At 44.1% G+C, this 14358-nt stretch overlaps 1 non-coding gene across 1 annotated transcript; it reads left to right on the top strand.

The window, feature by feature from the left end:
- The first annotated feature begins 4932 nt into the window (after positions 1 to 4932).
- Positions 4933 to 5005, top strand: TRNAV-AAC (transfer RNA valine (anticodon AAC)). The gene has a single exon. It is a non-coding gene; the product is annotated as a tRNA-Val (tRNA).
- The last annotated feature ends 9353 nt before the right edge of the window (positions 5006 to 14358 follow it).

Consider the following 14358-nt stretch of genomic DNA (forward strand, 5'->3'; position numbering starts at 1 on the left):
GGGGGCACTGGCTGTTTTGGTATTCCTATAAATCTTCTTGAGTTTTATCCGGGGTACATTTGAGTGATTTGTAAATGGTTTGATCCCTTTGGATTTTCCTTTTGTGATTTTTTTAGGTAGGTCAGTCTAGAGCTGCTTATTCCCAATACTGTAACAAGAGTTTTCTGAATGTTCTTCCCAATGGCCCAGGAGTTAGGAGGAGTCCATTCTGTCTGGGGGGATCGAATACAATTGCTTGTCCTGTGTGAGCACCAGGCATTGCACCAGGGTCTTTTAAAAACATTCTTTCCTTGGCCTCAGGCACTTTCTTCATAACAATACCCCTTCATGACTCTGCTGAGTACTTGAGGGAGACCCTTTCATATCCCAGCATTCTCTCTCTCTCCCACTCTCTCTCATCACTGGACCTTTCTTCATGTTTCTTTCTTTTATTATTAACTTTTGTTGAAGTATAGCTGATTTACGATGATGTGACAATAGCAAAGTGAATCAGCTATACATATACATATATCCCCTCTTTTTTGGATTTCCTTTTCATTTAGGTAACCACAGAGCATCCAATATTTCCCTATGCCATAGAGTAGGTTCCCATTTGTTATTTACTGTATACATAGCATCAATAGCGGATATAGGTAAATCCTAACTTCCCAGTTCCTCCGACTCCCCTTTCCCCCTTGATGTCCATACCTTTGTTCTCTATATCTGTGTCTCTACTTCTGCTTTGCAAATAAGAATCACTGGATCTTTGTCCTGTGAACTCTAGCTGCCTTGCTCTCCACCAACACTCAGCTTCTTGAGTCCAGTGGATTGACCTCAAATCTTCCTCTTGGTGCCCAGCAGGAAGCTGGGCCCATGGCAAGACTCATCTTGTTTGTTTGTCACCTTTCAGGGCTTGCTATCCTTTGCTACCTGATTTCCAGTGTCTTAGAAGCTAGTATTTCATGTTTTTTTTTTTTTTTTTTTTTTGTCTTTTTGTCTTTTTGTTCCTTTGGGAGTGGGACAAAGGGAGAGAGTGAGATTTAGGAAGGAGGGTTAATCTGACTTCTGTCACTGTACCTTTGCTAGAAACTGAAGGCATCTCTTTATGTTCTTAGTTTTCCCTAAATAGATGTGCTAATTTATATTCCAATGTATTTTTCTGACTCAAGGAAAGAGTCTTTTTCTTCATGGTCTTGCCATCCCAAGAAATTGTCAGTACACAGGTCTGTTACTCTAACAAGGGAATTTGTGCCCTACTGACTCAACTTAGTGGGAAGTACAATGAAAAGACAATGTGTACATTTCCAGAGATTGCACATATTCAGCAGCCAAACTTCCAAGCTGATTGGAAAGTATTCTAAGAATTGTAACTGTTTTCATTGGTGACCAAGTCATTGAGTCCAGACAAGACCAGCCAGAATGACTCTGGAGAGCCTTTTGCAGAGCAGCTTAGGGATTACAGGAGTTAAAAAAAAAAAAAAAAAAAAGCCCACTGGTCCCAGACATTTATCCTCTTCTCTTCCCCTATGATTTGCATTTTTGCTTTGGTTGGATGCACACAATCTAATGTGGGGTCTCCCTCCAATATACGGGTACATTTGCAAGCCCGAGACTCTCTCCATATGATATCTCGACAGTACATGGCTACATCCAGAAAAGTTATCTCATTTGAGACAAATTGTTGCAAGCTACAGAATCCTGCACCGATAATACATCGTGTGCAAACTTGGATCCTTAGAGTTATTGGTTCACCTTCCACTGATTCCTCAGTTGAAGTCAGGAGGAAACAAGAGCTCTCTCAATTTTCTGTACTCAGTCGAGGATGTCTCTGGGTTCTAGGACATTTCTCTCTGCCCCCCTCTCACCGTCTTGGAGTCTGTGCCCTTCTGTCTCTCTCTGTCCCTTATACTCTAGGCCTCTGTGGATCTTACCCACATTCTGTCCTCCTCATCAGTTTTCTGGAACTGTGCATTAGTAGTCCTTCAGTCAGCAAGCACTTACTAGGTGCTCATCAGGCACCAGGCCCTTCTCCAGGAAAACTGCTGTATCAGGAGCAAAGTCAAGATCCCACTCCTTGGTGCATTCACACCACACCAGGAGGCACCAAAAATAAGAATCTCACACACACACACACACACACAAATAAAAATCACAGCAGGAGAACAACCTGTCATGTTCTCAGGTTCATCTGCCTGCCAGTCTCTAAGGACCCCAGCAGTGAGTAAAAAAAGGATTACATAGCACATGGAAAAATGGTGACTTGAGATCTAGAAGGGAGGTAACTAAGAATCAGGAATTTAAGAAAAATAAACAAGTGCTTCCAGTAAACAGGTCCTTACTTCTCAGCTTAGGGAGTCCATGTGTTGTACTCTTCTTCAAGTGACGCTATGGCTACATTCAGGAACATCTCCTAAGGGTTCCCACACATTCTCCTAAGCTGTTAACCTATAGCCCCTCTATATATAATCTATAAAAATGTAGGCAGCATTATATTTAAACAGTGTTTTGTTATTTCTACCTCAAATAGAAATTCTCCAGGCAAAGATTACACATTAATTCAACCAATTTAATATCAGTCAAAGAACTTAATGATAGATCTTAAAATCATAAATTGACCTGAATCATGGCAGATAAATGCTACTTAGAAGCACATATTAGATGATAGCTAAAAACATTGACCCCAAATTGAAAGGGGAATAATTAAATCACTATGATTTTGAGACTCAAAAGACTTAATCCTGATTTAAAAGATATTATATGGTATATTTAATTTACTGGGATACATAATTTTAAACTTTATAAATAATAATAAATGTGAAAGTCACCATGAAGGAGCTTTTAGACCCAAATTATTAAAGCAGTGTGGTGCATACCAGGAGTCATCTCTGGGAGCATGACAGGACAAATATTTTCTATGGAATTACACATCAATTATTAGAATTTTCAGGAGTGTAAAAGTATTCAAGATTCATCCTTATTATCAACTTGAATTTTATTCTTGTTTGTAGCATGGAGAGCACTGATTCATCTAAAGCTAAAACTTTTTTATATTACTGAGTTCAGTTCAGTTCAGTTCAGTCGCTCAGTCGTGTCTGACTCTTTGCAACCCCATGAATCGCAGCATGCCAGGCCTCCCTGTCCATCACCAACTCCCGGAGTTCACCTAGACTCACGTCCATCGAGTCAGTGATGCCATCCAGCCATCTCATCGTCTGTCGTCCCCTTCTCCTCCTGCCCCCAATCCCTCCCAGCATCAGAGTCTTTTCCAATGAGTCAACTCTTCGAATGAGGTGGCCAAAGTACTGGAGTTTCAGCGTTAGCATCATTCCTTCCAAAGAAATCCCAGGGCTGATCTCCTTTAGAACGGACTGGTTGGATCTCCTTGCAGTCCAAGGGACTCTCTGAGTATAACAAACTGGTTTGTCAAATAGGTTCTGAGCCAAGAGGCAGAACCGACTTGAAGACAGAGTTTGGGGGTAAAAGCAAAGTACATTAGCATAGCTTAAGACAAACATTTCCATAAGAAAAAGGCATTGCTTAACTTCAGGTGAAACCAAGTGTCATTTGGCAACACAGTATTTTAAGAGAAACCTCCTTTTAAATTTGTATAGAGAAGGAAAAAATATCGCTAGTTTGTTTCCTCCTGCCGCTTAAGAGAGAGAAAAATGTCTGACACTTGCAGGCTATTTCCTCCGTTTGGAGACCCCTGGCCTTCCTGCCTGTTACCCTCTCAAAACGTCCTGATCTAAACCCATTTTCAAGTCCGCCTCTTTGGGGACTCAGACCTCCAGACGCACTCGGAATCCACCGGGAATCAGCCGGAGCCCCGCGGCCCTGGGGGCCGGTTCGCACCCTGGGTTCGCCTTCCTGGGGTTTGAGCCCCTGAACCTCAGACGGGAAGGAAATGCAGTGACCGCCGCCCTAAGAAAAGGAGAAAAGCCACTGCTGGAAAAAACGGCACATGCGTCCCTAAACTTGAGAAGCTTTATTTCTAAGGAAACCAGAGACAGACAAACACACAGACAACATTGCATTAAAGTCTTTCAGCGAAAACAAATTCTGCCTGCTGTGAGGTGAACAAGAAAACTCTTCAAGACACCTGCTTTCTGAGAAAACCGCCTTTACCTCTCTGTTAAAATTCACTCTCCATGAAATGTTGAACTGGAAAATTATAAAAGGCAAACAAAAGACGTTTCAGACATTGTAAAACGTAAAGCAAAGCTGTCCTTCAAGAATAATCCCAAGTTTGATGAGAAAGGAATGAAGACTGTCAGATCTGCGTGGACCGCGCCTGGCACCTCCGCGGCTTTATGCGGGGTCAGGTCGGCAAACGAATTCAACAAATGACCTGAGCCTCAGCCTTTGCTGCACTTCCTGCTAAACGTGAAAATGTGATGCAAGTCTTGCATTACCTCAGTGGTTCCTGAGGAACCCCTGCCCGCAGCCCCGCCCAGTGCCGGATGGCACCATAGAAGTGCTGTGATGGGGCTGTGAGAGAGCGCGGGTCAGGCGCATCGGAGCAGAGGGGAGGGCAGGTCAGAGGAGAGGGCATGTCATTCGTTTCACGAGTGGAATTTAAAGCATCGAGCTCGCTGCCCGCTGGCGCCATGAAGAGGGACTGTAAAGCGCGCATTCGCAACCTGGAAGGGCTGCGTCCACCTTGCAGGACGTCCGGCCGCCTGGAAATCAGACTCACCTAACTCCTCTGGCTGCTAGGGCTCCTGAAAACTGAGGACTCAGGGGGGCGACCTCTGCCCTTGGGCGCAAGCTGGCACACAGGGACCTCGCTCCTGAAGAGAAATGGAACCCTAAATCAGCCTCTTTCAGGAACTGCAGATCCTTACTTGACGGTTTGCCTGGGTTTCCAGAGTCCTCTTCCTTTGAAAATCTGAAGGGCAGGTGTGTTCAAATATGCAATTCTTGTGTATGTCTCTAGGCATGATTGATCGCGTGGTTTCCGTAGTGTAGTGGTTATCACGTTCGCCTAACACGCGAAAGGTCCCCGGTTCGAAACCGGGCGGAAACAACTCCGCTTTCCCGCAAGGTTTTAGATTCATATTTTAAATACAAAATGAAGGCCTGCCGCGTGGAGTGAGACTTGGAACTTCAGCTTCACCGTCAGTCCTTCCAGTGAATATTCAGTGTTGATTTCCTTTCCTGACTGGTTTGAACTTTCCTTGACCTGCATACAGGTTTTTCAGGAGGCAGGTAAGGTGGTCTGGTATTCCCATCTCTTGAAGAATTTCCCACAATTTGTTGTGATCCAAACAAAGGCTTTAGCGGAGTCAGTGAAGCAGAAATAGATGTCTTCCTGGAATTCTCTTGCTTTTTCTATGATTCAATGAATGAAAAACGGAGGAAAAGCATAGAACAAAATTATTTGGGAAAATATATGGGAAAAGTTAAATAGAGACTACTACTAACAGTGGAAGAAACTTCATTGGTAAAAGGAGTTTACAGGATGATGATGATGAGCCTACTCTTTCATGAATTCTAGGATTCCCAGTCAACCTGTTTTCCTGCAGAGATCCTCTCTGAGGATCAGGTACTATCTGGTCGTACGTCCTTCTGTGTGTGTGTATACAAGACACAGTGGAGTAGGGTAGTAGTGGAGCTTGGGAGAGGATGCCCAGACTGGAAGCAATCATACATCATTTACATTCTAAAAGCGTGAAACAAGTCCCTGGGTGGGCTCGAACCACCAGCCTTTCGGTTAACAGCCGAGAGTGCTAACCGATTGTGCCACACAGACCTGAGACAAGTTATTCCTCCCTCCCACCGAAAGCAAGCATACTTAGGGACCTAGGCAGAGCCACCTGTGTTTCGCAGCATGCAGTTTCCGCCTAAAATTGTGTCCCTAGCACGGCGTTTCTCCAGACAACTGGAGAGATGGAGTCCACTCAGCCTGTTCGTTCCCGTCGGGAAGCCGAGATGTTCCTAGGGCAGAAGGTCACCTGAGCGCCCCCGCCGCGCATTGCGCCCAAGAGACGCCCCGAGCTTGAGCCGAGGGGCCCCCGAAGGAAGCTGCTGGCTCTTGGTGTTTGCTATCCCTTCATCCGACCATTTGTGCTTCTGGGCAGCGGTTTAGTGCGTGTGGTCCGTGTGGCTGCAGCTGGCAAGAGATCAGTTTGTCGTGATCCACACAGTTAAAGGCTTTACCTGTCTTTGGACTTAGGGAAAAGAAAGGTGTGAGGCCGGCGAAAACATCCGAGGAAGGAGAGAACAGAGAATGAGCGAGAAGAGAAAGGGACTGGAAGGGAGAGGGGCGAGCTGGTACCGCGGTGGGAGCCGTGGCTGGGTTGGGGCATCACAGCGCCTCACTCAGGAGCCGTGCCCACCCTTTACTGAGGTGTCCAGGAATCCGGTTCAGCCCAAATTGCAAAGCTGCTGGCCTGGCATTTGTTCTGGCATTTTCCTTTGCCGGTTCCATGAGGAAGGGCAAGGTGGGCAGTGTGGGTTTATAAGTGAATGCAAGACCTATGGGCTACCTTGGGGATGACTGGTGGGCAAGGAAACACACAAATTCACTTTCCCGTTTGCAGGCTGGTCTTCAGGGTCTGGGTGGGAAACTAGAAAATCTGAGTGCCAAAATCAATATTTATTTAGAGATAAGGAGATCCATAGCCAAGCAGTCAGTGAAAGTGGTTATGTTGGTGGGGGAGTGGGAGTGGGAACCTGACTGGGGCCAATGGAGTACTCTTTGGGGTATATGTAACTCGGTATCATTCACATGTGTGTGTGTGTGTGTGTGTGTGTATACAAACATATATACATAGTAAGGAGCATTGCTTATATTTTAACTTTAAATTTTTACATAGTCATAAATAAATATATATCTTATCTAAAATTCTGGGTTTTGTGTCATGTGTAAGAAGGTTTTCCACTTAAAACCTTAATTTTTTTTATTGGCGATTTTTGAAGCAAGGAATTGGACTACTGTTCTTTTGATGAGCTGAGCAGATGAACTGGTAAACTGGCAGATCCCACTAGCCCAGGAGGCTACCACTGCCACTGTAAGGTATCAGGAACTTAAAGCCACACCCAGACTTTATGCAGTGCAGTGCCAAAATGCAAGACCTTACACTCAGTGGTGACATGCCAAGTTCCATGTGCTGAGGCACTGTCTACAAGTTTTACATGGGTGTACTCACTTTATTCTTTCAACAGGCTTCTATCATATCATCATCCTCATTTCACATATGAGAAACCTCAGATATGGAAGGTTAAGTAACTTGTCTAGTCACTCAATCAGTGAGTGGGAATCTGAAACCAGCAATTTGAACTGGAGCCCGCCTGGCTCCACAGGATATGGTGCCCATCAAAGAGGAACACAAATGGTAAAAATGTTTGGCAAGAAATTTAAGACTGTATATTTCTTTCACAAAACACCAAGGAGGAGTCACGTAACATGAATAAAATTGTCTGCAATATTCTCATGAACCACTTGCCTCCCAAACACCTTTCTTATTCCAAGAGCTGCTCCCCTTGAATCCCCAACTTAAATACAACTTCCGCAAGAACTAGATTTTTCCTCCCTTTTATCCTTTCCTCTCACCTTTCTAATACCTCTTCCATAGCTCTTCTGTTCTTTCACTTCTAGGTCATTCATTTTTTTAATTACAAATATTAAATATATCTAAAGAAGGAAATAAGCAGTCATCCATAGTCCCACCCCCTGGAAGGGACTCCTGTTATCATCTTTGCATGTTTTCCTTCAAATCTGTTTTTAAATTATTCTAAGTTGTAGCAAAAGGTGCGTGAGTTCATGCTAAGTCATTTCAGTCCCGTCTGACTCTTTTGGACCCCAATGACTGTAGCCTGCCAGGCTCCTCTGACCTTGAGAGGATTCCAGGCCAGAATATGGAGTGGGCAGCTACGCCCTCCTCCAGGGAATCTTCCTGAACCAGGGATAGACCCCACATCTCTTGTGTCTCTTGCAATGGCAGGTGGGTTCTTTACCATTAGTATCACCTGGGAAGCCCCTAAAGTATATAGGTTTATTTTTAAAATTTCAAAAAATGCACAAAATACAAATAAGTAAAATTTTGAAACATCTTAAATTCAAAAGTAACATCTGTTAATGTAGGTAAATGCTGATGGAGTCATTTAGGTATATCAACAGAGAGAAGAATATATATAAATATGCTTTTATATGATTGAGCTCTTATAGGTTCTATTTCTATTTTCAAGTATTTCAATTTAATAGTGCATAAATTTAATGAAAAGTTACAAAAATGAAGAAACTGTTGAACTTTCAATCAAATTGTTTACCTTAAGAGATACACATTTCTAAAAGAACCCTCTAATGCTAATAATAATGATTACAATTGAATTAAGTTATTAAAATTTGGAATGATTCTTCTCATTACTTTTTAAAAATCAAATTTCCTAAGAATTAATTTAAAAAAATACAATCTATCCATTTCAAGTTTGATGACTTTTGACAACTGAACATGCCCATGGAACCACTACCATGTTCAAGAACATCTCCAGCACTCCAAAATATCCTCTTGAGCCCCTTTGCCGACAATCACCCTGCCACACCCTGTCACCCTGTCACCCTGTCCCAGGTGCTCAAGGATCTAGTTCTTTTCACTAGGGATTAGGTTGCCTCATCTAGTAATTTGCATAAGTGGATCCACAGAGTATATACTCTTTTCATCACTCAGGGTGATGTTTTAATCCATATTGTTGCCATGTATCAGGAATTTGTTTCATTTTATTGCAGAGTAGTATTCCTTTGAGTGAATATATCACCATTATATCTATTCACTTCGTGACGGACATTTGAATGGTTTTCAATTTGGAAACCATTATGAACAAAGCTGATATTAGCAAGTTCCTTTTGCAGGCATATGATTTATAAATTCCATTTAAAACTTTTTATAAATTCTCAAATTTATTTTGTGAATGTGAATTCATTCACGAAATATGAATAAATTCATAAAACAAAATTTATTGAAATGTTTAAAACTGTATTCAAATGTTACAAAAGACTGAAGTACCAGCTTCTCCTCGATTGTTTCCTACCAGAACATCCTTAAGATTAGCCACATGCTCTACCAGCTGTATTATTTGACTATCTCACTTAATCTACACAACAGCTTTATGAAGTACTTATTATTTCTTTAATATGACACTTGCAAAATTGGCCTAGCAAATTGGAGTTGACCCAAGGTCAAAGGGAAAGTAAGTGGTGGCATCAGGACTAAAAGGAGGTCCCCCAGATGTTGGGCTCATTACACTTGGGCTAAATATTCTCTGCCCTTCCTGGTTTGCTGTCTACCTTTCGCCCCTGATCTGTGTGCTTGAGGCTGACCCTGGCAACCAGCATTTCCAGGTCTTTTGCTCATGGACTCCAGTGGGTACAGCCAAACAAATGAGATCAGAAGGGAGAGGGGAGGAATGTGAATGAAAAAGTTTGCCTGCCATATCAGCAAACAAAGCATGCTGTGCCATCTAGCCACCAGCCACTACCGACCTTAATAAGTGCATTAAGAAGAAACCTATCTGTTGTTGGAGTAGGAAATGCAAGCCACTGCAGTATTCTTACCTGGAAAATCCCATGAAGAGAGGAGTGTGGTGGGCTACAGTTCATGGCGTCCCACAGAGTTTGATATGACTGAGCATGCATGACTGAACACAGACTGTGGGATCTTAGGTCCACAAACCCTGGCCCACAGCTGTGAAAGTACCAAGTTCCAACCACTAGACTGCCAGGGATTTCTTATCACATCTTAAGATGTCAGTTACCTGGGTGTAAACTTTGTCAAAACACTTCATTATATGTGTATTTGAAAAATGCAAGAGACTGGATCATAAATATTCTCATCACAAAAAAGAAATGAGAATTATGTGATGGGATGGAGCTAGTTAATGCTCTGGTGGGAATCATTTTGCCATATATAACTGTATCCAATCAACATGCTGCACACCCTAAACTCACACAGTGTTATATGTCAATTATATCTCTATAAACCTGGAGAAAAAATTTATAAAAAAAGAAAGAAACCTATGTCTTGTATCTTTGGAACCCATCAAAAGCCTAGGGAGACACATTCCAGTGCCTCAAGTTCAAGTGCTACCCAGCTGGGGAAGAAGAAGGCCTGCTTACTCACTGGCCGTCTAGCCAAGGATGTCTACTTTGGCTCCAGCTGCTGAGGACAACTCCACCCACCTTCACCGGTGCCAGGAGGGCCTGGTCCCTGCCTATATTCACTTCATCCTCAGGAGTGGTTTAGATGAGGAAATTGCCGAGGATTTCTTCTTTTCCCCTAGTCTATTCCCACTCTTTCACTGTGTGTCTTCAAGACCACTGTTGGATGCAGAAAGGACTTAAAGGAGACGCTGCCCTTGTCCTACTGGTCTCTTCTTGCCTGGACGTTACTGCCCTGGGGTTCAGAACCAGAGCGGCTGGGAGGCCACCGGCTGCCTGAGAACCTCTGTCGCCAGGTGCATCCAAGTGCATTGTGCACCTGTGCCTCTCCAGCTCCCTGCAATTTGAATCTGCTGCCCCCGAGTTTCTCAGGTGGCAAGAGAAGAGTAAAGCAGTCCTCTTTGACCTGCAGTTATCTCCAGGGCTGGGAGGATCTGTGAGTTTATCAGCTCATCTGATCAGATCAACAAAAGAGCAATAATGGTCCAACTTCTTCCTTCCGAAATACTGAACTTCTTAAAAAAAAAATCATGGTTTGACAGTGGAAAACACTCCCCTGCACATGACAATAGACCCAGAATTTTTAAAGAGTGATACTTATGACTACACACAAATTTAAATCCAAAATACAAGCAATGAACTTTTGAAAATATCCTGTATGTAATACAATGTTACACACGCCCCCAGACAGTAGTTCCCTGATCCCTATCCATGTTTCTTTTTTCCAGGGATAACCAGTTTCACTGACTGTTTGGCTGTATATCTCCTTATCTCTAAGCAAATATTGACGCTCGGATTTTCCGGAGCCCGACGCTGCAGACCGGCCTGCAAAGCTGAAAGTGGAGTGTCTGTGTAGTTCCCTGACCGCCAGTCATCTCCAAGGCAGCGGCCACCTGCAGATCTACATAACCCACCTCACCACTCCACACGGAACCCGCAAAGGGAACTTTGTCAGAACAAATGCCAGGCCAGCAGCTTTGCGATTTGGGGTAAATCGGGTCTCTGGACACCTCAGTAAAGGGTGGGAGCTGCTCGCCGTGAAGCGCTGTGGTCGCCCCAACCCAGCGACGGCCCCGCCGCAGTACCTGCCCGCTCCTCTCTCTTCCAGTCCCTTTCTGCTTCCGGCTCATCCTCTGTTCTCTCCTGATCTTGGCCTTTCCTCGGATGTTTTCGCTAGCCTCATACCTTTCCTTATAACCGCTGAAAGTTTCAAAGTATAAAGATCAGAGAGATGCTTCTCAGCACCGCAAAAGGAAAACTAGCTATTCAGGTCCATCGCGGGCCTCATCTGTACTTTTCTCCTGAGCAGCAGAGGACACAAATGTTTCCATCCGCGTACGTCGTAAGAAATCATCTCGGTGGAGCAGAGTCGAGGCAGAACGAAGGGAACCCAGCCCTCGGCTCCGGACTCCCAGCGGCTCGTCTCCCCTTCTGCCCCGGAGCAGCCTGGCCGGGCGGCCCTGGGTCAGGGACCTGGGTCTCAGACGCCGAAATCTGCGACCTCTTTCGGTCTGAGCTTGGGACCAAAGGACGAGATTTCCAGGAGTGAAGGTTCTAATCTTGACCGAACAGCGGCTTTGCGTGTCCAACGGAGACTTAAGAGCAAGAAACTCTGAATAAAATCGTAATAAACTGGGACAGGGCCAATAAAAAGTCGGAAGAATAGAGAACTTGAATAAAACACAGTTCTTCTCATTCAGGTCTGGAACCCTCGAACCTAAAGCTGTGGAGATTCCCAGCTGATTATCGACATCGCAGCCCTTCCACGTTACCATTTAGTCACAGGGACAACTTTTCTAATTAAACAGAAAGGTTCCACGAGATTTGATCTCGGATCGCTGGATCCAGGGTCCTCACTATTACACCATGGAACCTCTTTGGCATCTACCTTCTCTCCCCTGCCAGGGAAAGGGCATCTGCTTCTTCAGCCTCCATATGTCCCATTCTTCTCCCAAGACTTGAACACAGTTGACCCGCGTAGGTGCACATCCCTCTTGCTTTCTTTCTGCTCCTCTCCTCTGATAGGCTCAGTTCACTCTCACCTCAGAAAATGAGGTAAAATCCACTTTGGGTTTTGTGCCAGGGAAGAGCCCCCTAGCTCTCCATCATCAATCACATATTCTGCCCTGGTTAAGCAGAATGTCCCATCTTGAGCTAAAATTTCTGCACATAAGAGTGTTATTTGCCTTTTCCTTGCCTTCACCCTTTTCTCATTGTTCCAAGAAGGCAGATGGTTGTCAGGGCAGGAGGCAGGATTTCCTGGGTCCCTTAGTTTTCCCATAGTACAGATTACCCTCCAAAGCCACTGCCACCACCTCTTATCTGTAACATGTAAAGTGTGTCAGCAGTGGAGTGGCAATGGAGGCAGGTGAATGCTCCTTTTCTTCATATATTTCTGATTTGGGAGGGGTGAGGTTTTTTCACAGCAAGTGTATATTTCTTAGATTTGCAATATAAGTAAAAATAACCATTTACATCAAACACTCAGACAAACCAGCTATACTCACCTAGAAGTGAAGGGAACCTCGCTCAGTCTAGTCTGATTTTGTGATGCCATGGACTGGAGCGTGCCAGGTTCCTCTGTCCAAGAGATTCTCCAGGCAAGAATACTGGAGTGGGTGGCCATTCCCTTCTCCAGGGGATCTTCCCAACCCAGGGATTTAACCTGGGTCTCTTGCATTGCAGACAATGATTTACCTGCTGAGCCACTAGGGAAGACCCAAACTCACCTGGGGTGACTCAAAATCAACCGCATGTTGAGGAGGACATGAGGCACAGCTCTGACACTTAGGCAGTCACAGACTCTTTGGTCAGGTTGGTCAAGTCAGTTTCTCTTCCATTTCCTAACATATCAAATGTAGAAATTGCAGTTTTAAAAAAGGCATACAAATATCAAGGTACCCAAGAGCACTGACTGTTGAATCATAGAGGAGGCACATCCAAGTTGTCTTACAGTACAGATGGTACTTATGTACCCAAAATACCACCACATTAAATATTTGCATGTATAATAGGTATAAATCCTATCAGGGCTCAGAATAATAATCTTTACTTCATTGTATCATAAAAGTGTTTCTTCCCTAAACCAATACACATAACAGAAAAAACAGCACTAGTTTTTGGTGGGTCAAAAGAGTCAGAAAGATGCCTAGTGTTGCCTTGAGACATATTTGCTTCCAGAGACTGGAGAGAGGTTTACTCAAGGAGGAAGGAGGCAAAGGGGAGGCTCTTGTTATGAGGAGGAAGTTCACAGCTCCAGGGTGAGGATATGAATCTTCTTTTTGGAAAATCAAGCTGTTGAGTGGTAACAAACAACACAAAGTCAAGGTTTATGAGTTCAAGGACCTGAAATGGACTCTGACTCATAAAGGAAGAAAAGAAATCCATAGAAAGTATGTTGAGAGATCCCAGAATGGCCAGGAAACCTGGAGAACAGGGCTCTCACAAGGGACAAGGACAGAATCAGGTGAGGTTAGAACTGGGATGGGTGGAGATGTGTGTTCTTCCCTTTTCCTCCAGCCTGCACATCGGTCTTGATCTGCAAGCAGAGAACTGGCAGTGAAGGGTGGTCCAGCTACATGGGAGCAAACTTCAAGAACACTCAGGGAGCAAACTGCAAGAGCAATCAGGGGAGCCTTTGTCTTGATTCCATTTACAGAAATTTCTATAAGTATCAGGTTAATTCAAGGTGAAATAAATAAGGGTAGAGTTTGTCAAAAGATTCTGAGAATAGTGACAACAATATTTATTTATGATTTCACAGCTGATAACATGATTCATCCAGTAGTTTCTAAACCCAGGCACATCTGACAACAAATGCTTACACTCCTCCCATTTTAAAGCAGAAAGAAGTGAGGCACAAGAAATTTTCCTTATTTGTCTAAAGCCACATAAAGACAGAACTATTTTTACAACCCAGAATTTGTGCACTCAAGCACAGATAGTTGGATTTGTCTTCTCAGAAGTGGGTGTATCAAGATTTCTCAGTTGTAGGGATGGGAAGAAGACCAAGAAGAGGAGAGAAGGCAAGAGAGGGAGGGGGAAGGGTAGAAGCACAAATTCTTTTATTCTCTCCTTCCTCCCCTCTCAGTAGGCCTCCTTGATTCTTGCCTGCACCAGCCCTTTCCCTCCTTCCTCACTCTGCTACCTGGACTGAAGCACTGTTCAGCTCTAAGGATTCCTGCCCAAGCCTCCTGGGAGGTCTCCATGCCTTCCTCCCAAAC

The sequence above is a fragment of the Bos indicus genome, chromosome 3, assembly GCF_029378745.1.
Source record: "Bos indicus isolate NIAB-ARS_2022 breed Sahiwal x Tharparkar chromosome 3, NIAB-ARS_B.indTharparkar_mat_pri_1.0, whole genome shotgun sequence".
Lineage (NCBI taxonomy): Eukaryota > Metazoa > Chordata > Mammalia > Artiodactyla > Bovidae > Bos > Bos indicus.